Below are 14,045 nucleotides of genomic sequence, written 5' to 3'. Positions count from 1 at the left end.
TATCTGGATTGGCACCTCAACTGGCTCCAGCCTCTGGTGATCTGCTTGTCAATCACAGTAATTCGGCGAGACTGCTCCTCCTCCATAAGGCGAGAGGAGGTGGGGGGGGGGGGAGGATTAGGAAAATGCGTCAATTGTACAGTGCAGACCTACTTGCAATTTACCTGGCCGTCCAGTTATTGACTGGGAGATGTGATTTGACACATCTCACCCCTAGCTGACCTTCTCTCCCCGCAGCTAGGTGAAGCCTCCTGCTGAAGTTAACAGGGGAGTAAATATCATCCTTGGCAGAGTGAAGGAAGAAAAACTGTTTCCACCTCGCAGGAAGGTCAGTAACCAGGGGATACAGATTGGAAATGATTGGCAAAAGGACTAGAGGGGATAACAGAGAGAGAGAGAGGAAACATGTAGCAGGTGATTACACACTGCCTGATAGAATGGGGGAAGCAGATTCAATAACATACATTGGGTGAGGAAATTCAAAGGGGACCTAATTATTCTTGCAAGGAAAATAATTGCTAGCCTGTTGGGTGAGAATCTATGAAATATGGGCTGGAGTAGATCACTCTCTCAAGCCTGCTCGATCACAGGGGGCCTGATTACATTCCTGCTCAGCTCCCTCCCCCCATAACCTTTCACCCCTTCCTCCCGCCCCCCCTGCTTATCAGATTCTATCCACTTCTGCTTTCAACATATGCAAAGAATCCGTTTCCACTGCCTTTGAGAAAGACCATTCCAAACACTTATGAAGAAGAGTGCACATCACTGTCATAAATATGTGACCCCTTATTTTTAGATATTGGCCCTTTGTTTGAGATTCTCCCACAAGAGAAAACATCCTCTGCACATAGAGTCATGGAGATGTACAGCATGGAAACAGACCCTTTGGTCGAACTCATCCATGCCAACCAGATATCCTCTAGCCCCATTTGCTAGCATATGGCTGATGTCCCTCCAAACCCTTCCTATTCATATACCCATCCAGATGCCTTTTAAATGCTGTAATTTTACCAGCCGCCAACACTTCCTCTGGCAGCTCATTCCATACACGCACCACCCTCTGCATGAAAGAGTTGCCCCTCAGGTCCCTTTTAAATCTCACTCCTCTCCCTTAAACCTATGCCCTCTAGTTCAGGACTCCTCCACCCCAGCCATAAGATCTTGTCTATTTACCCTGTCCATGCCCCTCATGGTTTGATAAATCCCTCAGCCCCTGACACTCCAGGGAAAACAGCCCCAGCCTATTCAGTCTCTCCCTGGAGCTCATACCCTCCAACTCTGGCAACATTCATCCAAACCTTTTCAGAAGCCTTTAAAGTTTCACAACGTTCTTGCTATAGGATGAAAAACAGGCTAGCAATTATTTTCCTTTCCAAGAATAATTTGATCCCCTTCAAATTTCCTCTCCCAATGTATGTTGTTGAATCTGCTTCCCCCATTCTCACAGGTGGGTAATAATCTCCTGCTACATGTTTCTTCTCTCTATCTCTCTCTCTCTCTGTTATCGCCTCTAGTCCTTTTGCAAACCATTTCCCATCTGTATCCCCTGGTTAGTGACCTTCATGCGAGGTGGACACAGTTTTTCTTCCTTTACTTTGCCAAAGATGATATTGACTCACCTGCTAACGTCAGCAGGAGGCTAGTGCCTTCACCTAGTTGTCAAGACTCTTCACAATTCTGTATGTTTCCACCTAGTTGCTTTTTACTCTTCTCAATTCGAGCAGATGCAAGCCTAGCTTTTCTCATAGGACAACCTGCCCATTCCAGGTGTTAGCCTGGTAAACCTTCTCTGAACTACTGATTGCATATTTACATTGTTCCTTAACTAAGGAGATCAATGCTGTATATGTTCTCACCAACACTAACCATAAGTGAAGCATTTCATCCCTAGTTTTTAATTCAATGCCCCTTATAATAATGATTACATTCTATTAGCTTTCCTAATTACTTGCTGTACCTGCACACTAATATTTTGCAATTCATACACTAGAACACCCAGATCCTTCTGCATCTCAGTGCTATGCAATCTCTTTCCATTTGGATAATACCCTTTTATTTATTATTCCTACCAAAGTGGACAATTTTCCTTTTCCTACATTGTACAGTATTTGCCAGATTTTTGCCCACTCAATTTATCTATAAGCCCTTGCAGTTTCCTTATGTCCCTGCACTACTTACTTTCCTGCCTACCTTTGTGTCTTCAGCAAATTTAGTAACCACGCCTCTGTTCTTTCATCCAGGTAAATTGTAACAAGGTTCCGACCCTAGCACTGACCCCTGTGACATTACATCTTGCCAAACATAAAAAAAATTATTGCCATTCAAAGAACAAAAAGAACAAAGAAAATGTACAGCCCAGGAACAGGCCCTTCGGCCCTCCAAGCCTGAGCCGATCCAAATCTACGGTCGAAACCTGTCACCCAATTCCTAAGCATCTGTGTCCCTCTGCTCCCCACCTACTCATGCATCTGTCCAGACGCATCTTAAATGAATCTACTGTGCCTGCCTCTACCACCTCTGGTGGCAACGGGTTCCACACACCTACCACCCTCAGTGTTTGCTATTAGGCAGCTTATTTTCTATTGATGCCAATGTATTACCTACCATTCCATGAGTTTTTCTTCATTTTCTGTAATAATCTTTCATAGATTCCCTACAGTATGGAAACAGGCCATTTGGCCTGACAAGTCCACACTGACCCTCCAAAGAGTATCCCACCCACACCAATTCCCCTACCCTATTACTCTACATTTACCACTGATGAATGCATCTAAGTTATACATCCCTGAACCTTATGGGAAATTTAGCATGGCCAATTCACCCAATCTGCACATCTTTGGGTTGTGGGTGAAACTGGAGCACTCAGAGGAAACCCATTCAGACACGGGGAGAATTTGCAAACTCCATACAGACAGTTGCCTGAGGCTAGAATCGAACCCGGTTCCCTGGCGCTGTGAGGCAGCAGTGCTAACCACTGAGCCACCATGATCTGGAAATCTATGTAGGGTGCAAGCACTGGTTCCCTTTTACCAGAGCACATCTTACTTCTTCAAAGAGCCTCAACACACTGGTTAAATATAATCACGTTAACCCTTGCCACTTCAAAGTAAGAAGTCACATGATACCAGGTTCTAGATCAACAGGTTTATTTGAAATCACAAGCTTTCGGAGCACTGCTGCTTCATCAGGTGACATCGTAAGCTTGTGATTTCAAATAAACCTGACTTTGTCCACCCCAGTCCAAAACTGGTACCTCCACATCATTGCCACTTCAACAGCCCACCCTATTTCCTGGACAACTTCTCTGTCCCAGGCTTGCTGCAGTGCTCCAGCGAAGCTCATCACAAGCTGGAAGAACAACACCTCACTTTCCGCTTGGGGACTCGACAATCATCTGGACACAATATCGAGTTCAACAGTTTTAGAGTTCGAGGTACCTTCTCCCATGTCCTTACCCCAACCCCCACACACCAGGCCTTGTTAAGACATGGTTTGCTATTACACACAAACAATTATTAGACATCAATAGTTCCCATTACAGTGGTAGCTATTCATTCTCGTCGACTGACCATTATCCAGTCCTTTGTCTGTCCAACTGCTCTGCCCTCTCTTTGGGCTCTATCTCCACCTATCATTTCATCTTTGCATCCTACCCCCATCCTATCTTGTGTATAAAAAAAGCAAATTTTCACAGCTACCATCAGTTTTGAAGGAGGGTCACTGGACCTGAAAAGTTAACTCTGATTTCTCTCCACAGATGCTACCAGACCTGCTGAGATTTTCCAGCAATTTCTGGTTTTGTTTCTGATTTCCAGCATCCGCAGTTCTTCCAGTTTTGACTATGTTAATCCTGCCTGATTAACTTTAATAAAATCTTCAAACACTTTCCCTATGATAGTTGTTAAACTAATCGGCTTGTCATTTCCTGCTTCCCCTCCCACTGTTTTTGACTACAGGGATTACAATTACTTTTTTCCAATCTAGTGGGAACTTCTCCTAATCCAGTGGGTTTTGGAAAGACAGGGAAGTGGGATTAATCAGTTCATACTTTCAAAGAGCCGGCGCACATACTTTGGGCAAAATAGCCTCATTCTGCATTGCATCATTGTGTGGTTCCTTGCTACCATTCACCTGGGAGAAAGTGAGCACTGCAGATGCTGGAGATCAGAGTCAAAAAGTGTGGTGCTGGAAAAGCACAGCAGGACAAGCAGCATCTGACAAGCACGAGTGTCGATGTTTCGGGTATAAACCCTTCATCAGGAAGCCCTTCATCATCGTCCCTGATGAAGGGCTACGCCCAAAATGTCGAACTGATTAATCCCACTTCCCTGTCTTTCCAAAACCCACTGGATTAGAAGTTCCTACTAGATTGGAAAATAGTCATTGTTATTCCTGTAGTCAAAAACAGTGGGAGAGGAAGCAGGAAATGACAAGCCGATTAGTTTAACAACTGTCATAGGGAAAGTGTTTGAAGATATTATTAAAGTTAATCAGGCAGAATTAACATGGTAAAAACTGGAAGAACTTCAGCATCTGCAGTCCTCACTTTCTTCATTTTCGACTCTGCCATTCACCTGGTCACCTTCTAAAACCTTGTGTTAGTGGCTGCTCTTCAGCTTTGTATCCAGACATTGAATGTCAATGGGGCATCATACTTGGAGTATTTTGTCCTGTTTCCCCCTCCTGACTTTACAAAGAACGTGCCTTCCCCAGAGAGAGCATAATGATGTCTCAACCGGACTGATCCCTGGGATGAGGAGATATTGAGTTAACCAGGGCCTATGTTCCCTGGAGTTTGGAAGGATGAGAGGTGATCTGACTGAAACAAATAACATTCATAAGGGGCTTAACAGAACTGATGCTGAGGAAATATTTTCCCTGGATGGGGAACATAGGACATGGATTTGCAACCTCAGGTTAAGAGGTTAGCCCTTTAGGATTTTGATAAAGAGGAATTCCTTTCTTCATGGGATTATAAGTCTTTGTGGGTGTTCAGTCATCAATTATGTTCAAACCAGAATTTAATGGGGGTTTGGGGATTAAGGGATATGGGGCTAGAGTGGGAAGGTGGGAGGTAGAAGAACAACCATGATCTTGATGAATAGCAGAGTCGGTCAAAATGCCAAATGCCTGCTTTTATATATTATGATCTGTTCAACCATGGCTGACACTGACCACCTGCTCCAACAAACCATTAGAAATGTACTTGGATGAGTGTCAGAACACTATGGGGCTAGTGTGGGAAAGAGGGACTAGTGTAGGTAATCGTACAATTTAGGCATTACAGACCGATGTGCCTCTTCTATACTGTATGATTTTATAAAAGCTCACAAGTTTGTCATTGGGAACAGGGACCTGGTTGAGCTCCCCGTGGTTGCTGAAGCTAATTGTCCCCTCCCCCTCACTGGCCGGCTGAAGTCGAGTAGCTGAGCACAGACCTTCCTGCAGTGTATGACTTCGCTGGTCCCTGGATTAATGTAATTTTGAGGAAAGTAGTGGGTTGATAGATCTGAGAAAACAAAAACTATGAAGAGAAAAGACTAATATAGAATTATCTGGAAGTCTGACAGCATCTGTGGAGAGATTCTGAAGAAGGGTCACTACACCTGAAACATTAACTCTGCTTTTTCTCCACAGATGCTACAGACCCGCTGAGATTGGTTGAATCTAGTTTTTATCCTGCACATGAGTCTCCTTCCATTCTTCTCTACCTCAACCTAACTCTCTTCTAGCTGGATTATACCTCGTGCTGAAGATGATGTTTGATGTTGTTGGAGTCAAACATCTCAGTCCCATAACATCACTGCGGGAGTTCCTCAGGGTAGTGTCCTTGACCCAACCATCTTAAGCTGCTTCATCAATGACCTTCCCTCCATCATAAAGTCAAAGTGTGGGTGCTTCATGATGGCAGAATGTTCACTCCTACACTAACTGAAGCAGTCCACGTCCAAATGCAGCAAAACCTGGACAACATCCAGGCTTGGGGCTGAAACGTAGCAAGTACCATTTGCACCCCACAGATTCCAAGCAATGATCATCTCCAACAAGACAGAATCTAACCATCTCCCCATGACATTTAATGGCATTACAACCATAGAATCTCTCACATTAACTCTGACCAGAAATTCAACTGGAAATGGCACATAAATACAATGGTTACAAGAGCAGGTCAGAAGCTAGGAATTCTGCAGCGAGTAACTCACCTCCTGACTTCCCAGAGCCTGTCCATCATCTACATGGCGCAAGTCAGGAGTGTGATGGAATACTCCCCACTTGCCCTGGATGGATACAGCTCCAACAACACTCAAGAAACTTGACACCATCTCGGACAAAGCAGTCCACTTCATTGGCACAACATCTTCAACATTCACTTCCTTCACCACTGATGTGTACTACGTACATGATGCACTGCAGGAACTCATCAAAGATTCTGCAACAGCACCTTCCAAACCCATAACCTCTACCATCGAGAAGGACAAGATACACCTGCAAGTCCCTCGCCAAGTCATCCATCAACCTGATGTGCAACTGTGTTGCTGTTTCTTCTCAGATTCATACAGCGCAGAAAAGGCCCTTCAGCCCATCGGGTCTGCACTGATATTTCAGTGTTGCTGGGTCAAGATCATGGAATCCCTTTTCTGACAGTATTGTGGTCATACCTACACCATAAAAACCATGGCCATCCAAGAAGGTGGCTCACCTCCTTCTCACAGAGAGTTCAAGGTGGACAATCTGGCATAGCCGGCAATGCCCACAACCCGCCATATGACAGGAACACCCTTTCTACATCTACACTATCGAAGCCCTTCATGATTGTAACAACCCCCATCAGGTCTACCGTTCAGTGTTTTCTTTTCTTAAGAAAACAGCCCAGACTTTTCAATCATTTCTAATAGGTGTAGCTGCATGCATTTATGTAGCACCTTTCATGATCTCAGGTCATCTCAAAGTGTTTTATAGCTAATTGATTTTATTTTCAGTAAAATATTGTTACTGTTGAAATGTCACAATATCATATTCATATCTGTCTTTGTTCCTAGAGTTCTTTGTACTTCCAAAGAGATTAAATTCATCTCTGAGTGTGTCACTTTCTCTTTTATCTTCATCAGCCCATGTAGCAATGCTCCATCAGCATTGCCAGCAGTCAGAATAAACGCAGAAAATGATGGAAAATCAAATCGGGCAGTATCTAAAAGATTATGCTTCATGTTTTGGAACATTTTTCACAGAATGCTACGTATTGCTGTAGCATTGAACCAATTCCCCTCTTTCACCTAACGTCTGTACTGCTGTGAATAAGCTGAATAAATTTTAGATATTTTCACATTTTATATGTTATTTTATTGTTCTATGTATCTATCCTGACTTCTTTGTGTCTATCTAACATTCCATTCATCATTAAACCTATGTATGTATACCCATCTTGCAAAACTATCTATCTAACTACAATCAATGAACCTACGATCAGTTGCATTTATATAGCACCTTTCATTCAGTGAAGCAGGCAAACGTGAGGATTGCAGATGCTGGAGATTAGAGTCAAGATTAGAGTGGTGTTAGAAAGCACCATTCAGTGAAGCATCCCAAGGCAATTCACCCAAGCAACTACCAAGCAAAATTTGACAGCAAATAAACTCCACAAAATGATTTTACTCTAAGTAGCCACAAGCTTAGAGAGACAGTTACATTTTAGGCAAAGATTTAAAGGAAGAGAGAAAGAGAGAGACATAGAGGCTCAGGAGAGAATTTCAGAGTTTAAGGGCCTAATCATTAAAAAAAATGGCAGAACCATTAAACCCGGCGATGTTCAAGAGGCCGGAAGTAAAGAGTGCAACAAACAAGAACAGAAATTGCTGGAGAAACATTGTAGGAAGTCATCGTCTTAGGATAAGGGGGAGCAAATTTAAAACAAAGTTGAGGAGAAACTACTTCTCCCAGAGGCTTGTGAATCTATGGAATTTGCTGCTCTAAAGTGCAGTGGATGCTGGAACGGTGAGTAAATTTAAGGAGGAATTAGATTGATGTTTAATTGGTAATGGGTTGAAGAGATAAGGCAGGAAAATGCGGGTGAGGAGCATTATCAGCCATGATCCAATGGTGGAGCAGTCTCGATGGGCCGAATAGCCTAATTCCACCCCTATATCTTATGAGCTCAGAAAGTCTGGCAGCATCTTTGGGGAGAGAGGTCACTGGACTCTAAACATTAACTCTGCTTTGTCTCTCCACAGATGCTGCCAGGTCTGCTGAGTTTCTCCAGCACTTTCTGTTTCTGCTTGTTTCAGCATCCGCAGTTCTTTGTTCTAGTGAAAGAGTGCAATTGTCTCTGAAGGTTGTAGGGCTAGAGGAGGGTCCAGGCAGGAAGGTGAAGCTACTGAGATTTAGAAATGCCGGTGTTGGACTGGGGTATACAAAGTTAAAAATCACACAACACCAGGTAATAGTCCAACAGGTTTAATTGGGAGCACTAGCTTTCGGAGCGACGCTCCTTCATCAGGTGATGAAGGAGCACCAGATGAAGGAGCAGCACTTTGAAAGCTAGTGCTTCCAATTAAACCTGTTGAAGCTACAGAGGGTTGTGAAGATTACAGTGAGAATTTTAAAACTGATGATTTACCAGAGGGGACTTAATGTAGCTCACGGACTACAAGGGTGATGGGTGAACTCATTAATTATCGTTTTATGTACCTTTGATTTAGCTAGCTTCCGGACTCCCGACCAGTGTGTCTATTTATTCATCTCTCACCTCTCAGCATGTGGGAGATATTCATTCAGTGGAAAATTCCTGTCCCTAGGGTGCATTACTTTCAGCTTTACTGAGCTGAAAAAAACAAACCTAGCAGCTTGCTAATAACCCCAGCATGATTCTCCAATCTTCTCAAGCCCTTCAGTTGCACAAATCTCTCCTTCTTTCCAGCCTGTTGCAGCAGTTCAGTCCACAACATTCTGTGGCAATTGTAGAATCTGACAGCGTAGCGAGTGGACATTTGTTCCATCGCCTGTGCTGCCCTTTGAAAGTGAAACCCAATTAGTCTCACTCCCCGATGTATCTGTACCTTGCTTGTGGCTCAGTTGGTAGCATTCTCACCTCTGAGTTGGAAGGTTTGACTACTGGGAACTGGAAACTCCAGTTAACATCTGAGCCAACAAAAGGCAAGAGGAATGTTTTTTGGTTTTAAGGTAAATGTCTGGTTAAAATTTAGGCTGTGGCTCTAACATGGTACACACAAAAAAAACCAAACCACTGCAGATGCTGGAAATCATCAACAAAATCAGGAATTGTTGGAAATATTCAGCAGGTCTGGCAGCATCTCATAGAGTCACGAGATGTACAGTGCAGAAACAGACCCTTCAGTCCAACTCAACAATGCTGACCAAATATCCTAAATTAATCCACTCCCTTTTGCCAGTATTTGGTCCATGTCCATCAAAACTCTTCCTTTTCATGTATCCATCCATATGCATTTTAAATGTTGTAATTGTACCGGCCTCCACCACTTTGGCTGACAGCTCACTCCATCCACACACCATCCTCTGTGTGTAACAGTTATCCCGTAGGGCCCTTTAATCTTTCCCCTCTCACATTAAACCTATGCCCTCCAGGTTTGGACTGCCGTACCCTGGGGGTAAAGGGATAGGGTTCTGTGGAGAGAAAGCAGAAACTCAATTCTGAAGGAGGGTCACTGGATCCAAAACGTTAACTGTGCTTTCTCTCCACAGATGCTGCCAAACCTGCTGAGTTTCTCCAGAGTCTCTAAAGCAGTAACAGGTCAGTGCTGCAGTTTCAGAGATGCTGTCTTTTGGATGAGATGTTAAAGCAAGACCTGTTTACCATCTCAGGTCAATGTAAAAGATCCTATCACACTAGTTAAAAGAAGAATGAGGGAAATATTTGGTGCCCTGGAAAATTTTATTGTTCCAACAACATCACTATAACAGAATATCTTGTCGTCGCCACTTTGCTATTTTGGGAACTTTCTGCAAGTGAATTGGTTACCATATTCCCTGCAATACAGCAGTGACTATATTCCAACTGGCTGCAAAGAACTTTATGATGTTATCGAGGGTGCTATAGAAATGCAAGTATTTATTTGATTGCCCTGTAATATCTTCCCTCTGAGTATTTATCCAATTTTCATTTGAAAGTTAATAATTATTTGCTTCCAGCATCCTTTCAGACAATGCATGCCATGCCAAAATAACTTAATATATTATTGCACAGCAATTTGTGTTTGAATAATTTCTTGGGGCAAATAAAAATGGAATTTTGGAGAATACAACAAAAGCTGATTTTCCAGGCTCTCGAACAGAGGGATAGTTCCACAGTGAAAAACATTTCTGTCAGGATGTGTGTCCATAATGCAATAATGAATTTATTAAGCATTAACACAATAATTTAGTCTGGAATGTGATTGAGCAAACTAATAAGAATGGGCATTCAATTTTCGTCAGATTTAAGACTTTAATCAGAAATTCATGTTAAAATCAAACAAATGCTTGCTCTCCCTTTGATGGTTCAGATGGGAACTGTCAGTACCAATTAAGTGTATGATCGAGAATTCTTTGAGTTTAAGCATGATCAGTCTAAGGTGGGTCATTGAATCTGAGCAAAACACAACCGTTCTCAGTTTATCTTGCTAATAGATTTCAAGCCAGTTATTGAGTCACAATCCAAAGCATGTCTCTTTTCCTGGAGTGACTATATTTACTTACTGCTCCTGGAGTGAGTTTTCTACTCAGCCTGTTCAGAGATGTTCACACCTCTGAAGCATGTGGGACTTGAACCTGGGCCTCCAAGTTCAGGGTTAGGGACACTACCTCTGCACCAAAGAGGGCTCAGGGGCTGCATTTTTTATTAACATATATTTCTAATTAACCTGTTCAGAGCTGTTATTATAGATCTCAGGAGTAGATGGGCCTCCTGGTTCAGACATAGAGGTATTACCACTACACCACCAGCAGCTCTTACTCCTCTCGTTACATTATTCTCTAATCAACATGTTCAAAGATGAAAAAGGTCCACATTACACAGGAGGAAGTGCTGGAAGTCTTGAAACAAATAAAAGTGAATAAATTCCCAGGACCTGATCAGCTGTACCCTAGAACTCTGTGGAAAGCTAGGGAAGTGATTGTGGGCCTCTTACTGAGATATTTATATCATCGATTGTCACAGGTGAAGTGCCGGAAGACTGGAGGTTGGCTAACGTGGTGCCACTCTTTAAGAAGAGTGGTAAGGACAAGCCAGGGAACTACAGACCAGTGAACCTGATCTCAGTGGTGGGCAAGTTGTTGGAGGGAATCCTGAGGGACAGGATGTACATGCATTTGGAAAGGCAAGGACTGATTAGGGATAGTCACATGGCTTTGTGCGTGGGAAATCATGTTTCACAAACTTGATTGAGTTTTTTGAAGAAGTAATAAAGAAAATCGATGAGGGCAGAGCAGTAGATGTGATCTATATGGACTTCAGTAAGGCGTTCGACAAGATTCCCCATGGGAGACTGATTAGCAAGATTAGATCTCATGGAATACAGGGAGAACTAGCCATTTGGATACAGAACTGGCTCAAAGGTAGAAGACAGAGTGTGGTGGTGGAGGGTTGTTTTTCAGACTGGAGGCCTGTGACCAGTGGAGTGCCACAAGGATCAGTGCTGGTCCATTGCTTTCCATCATTTATATAAGTGATTTAGATGTGAACATAGGAGGTATAGTTAGCAAGTTTGCAGATGACACCAAAATTGGAAGTCTAGTGAACAGTGAAGAAGGTCACCTCAGACTACAATGGGACCTTAAGTATAGAACATGGATCATCACAGGACAGTACAGGCCCTTCGGCCCTCAATGTTGCGCCGCCCTGTGAAACCAATCTGAAGCCCATCTAATCTACACTATTCCATTCTTGTCCATATGCCTATCCAATGAGCATTTAAATGCCCTTAAAGTTGCCGAGTGTACAGCTGTTGCAGGCAGTGCACCCCACACCTCTATTACTCTGAGTAAAGAAACTACCTCTGACATCTGTCCTATATCATGTGCTAGCAAGGCGAGGAATAGAGAGAGAGAGGAATTGAACACATGGCAACAGGGATCAGATGGGCCCAGGGGCTGTGGATTGGCAGATGCAGTTTAATTTAGATAAATGTGAAGTGCTGCATTTTGAAAAGACACATCAGAGCGGGACTTAGACACTTAATGGTAAGATCCTGGGGAGTGTTGCTGAACAAAGAGACCTTGGAGTGCAGGTTCATAGCTCCTCGAAAGTCGAGTTGCAGTAGGTAGAATAGTGAAGAAGGCGTTTAGTATGCTTTCTTTTATTGGACAGAGCACTGAGCACAAGCATTGGGAGGTCATGTTGTGCTTGTACAGGGCATTGTTTAGACAACTTTTGCAATGTTGTATGCAATTCTGGTTACCTTCCTATCGGAAGGATGTTGTGAAACATGAAAGGGTTCAGAAAAGATTTACAAGGAGTTGCCAGGGTTGGAGGATTTGAGCTACAGGGAGAGGCTGAGGCTGTATTCCTGCAGCGTCGGAGGCTGAGGGGTGATCAGAGAGAGGTTTATAAAATCATGAGGGGATTGGATAGGGTAAATAGACAGGGTCTTTTCCCTGGGGTGGGGGAGTCCAGAATGAAATGGCATAGGTTTAGGATGAGAGGGGAAAGATATAAAAAGGACCTAAGGGGCAACATTCTCATGCAGAGGGTGGTGTGTGTATGGAATGAACTGCCAGAGGAAGTGGTGGAAGCTGTATAATGACAACATTTAAAAGGCATCTGGATGGGTATATGAATAGGAAGGGTTTGGAGGGATGTGGGCCAAATGCTGGCAAACGGGAATTGATTAGGTTGGGATATCTGGTCGCTATGGATGAGTTGGACCGAAGGGTCTGTTTCCGTGCTGTACATCTCTATGATTTTATGTTATTACCCACCTCTGACCAGGTGAGTCCTGAACTTAGGCCTCCTAGACCAGGGTAGTGGCGCAACCATGCAGAACAAGAGGGCCCCATCTTATTCCTCTCATTCCACATTCAGTTAACATCCCCTACCTGTTTCTCTTAACCTTAACAAAGACATTAACAATCCATAATGACATCATTGACCAGACTTAACATAGGAGAAAGTGAGGACTGCAGATGCTGAAGATCAGAGCTGTAAAATGTGTTGCTGGAAAAGCGCAGCAGGTCAGGCAGCATCCAAGGAGCAGGAGAGTCGACGTTTCGGGCATGAGCCTTCTGAAGAAGGGCTCATGCCCGAAACATCGATTCTCCTGTTCCATGGATGCTGCCTGACCTGCTGCGCTTTTCCAGCTACACATTTTCAGACTTTAACATACTTTGTCCAAAAAGGGGAAAGGATATGCCAGCAATCTTACCCCAGTCTCTGAGCAGGCTGAAGCCACCCGTGAACTATGGACAGAAAATTATGGAGACAGAATCATGGCAGACAGCTCACCCCAAACCCATCTGCAGTAAGTCGAGGGTTAGGCCTCAGATCATCTCAAAACTCACTGAATGGTGAAAAAGGCTCGATGGACTGAATGGCTGAATCTACACAATATTCTTGGTTTAATGTGCTATACAAGAGATGCCCGAATTGTACATTGTATCTCATCGGCACGGTGGCTCAGTGGTTAGCACTGTTGCCTCACAATACCAGGGTCTCAGGAATTCCAGCCTCAGGCGACTGTCTGTGTGGAGTTTGCACATTCTCCCCGTGTCTGCGTGGGTTTCCTCTGGGTGCTCCGGTTTCCTCCCACAGTCCAAAGATGTGCAGGCCAGGTGAATTGGCCATGCTAAATTGCCCATAGTGTTCGGTGTATTAGGCAGAGGGGAAATGGGTCTGGGTGGGTTACTCTTTGGAGGGTCGGCACGGACGGGTTGGGCCGAAGGGCTTGTTTTCACACTGTAGGGAATCTAACCTCATCAAAAAAAAATAGAAAATTAACTCTGGAAAGAATGTATAATGGGCCCCATTCAAAAATGAAGGATTACTACCATTTTCAAAGTTAAAAATCACACAACACCAGGTTAAAGTCCAACGGGTT

Source organism: Hemiscyllium ocellatum, chromosome 28 (assembly GCF_020745735.1).
Source record: "Hemiscyllium ocellatum isolate sHemOce1 chromosome 28, sHemOce1.pat.X.cur, whole genome shotgun sequence".
Taxonomy (NCBI): Eukaryota; Metazoa; Chordata; class Chondrichthyes; order Orectolobiformes; family Hemiscylliidae; genus Hemiscyllium; species Hemiscyllium ocellatum.
This window is presented reverse-complemented; position numbering follows the sequence as displayed.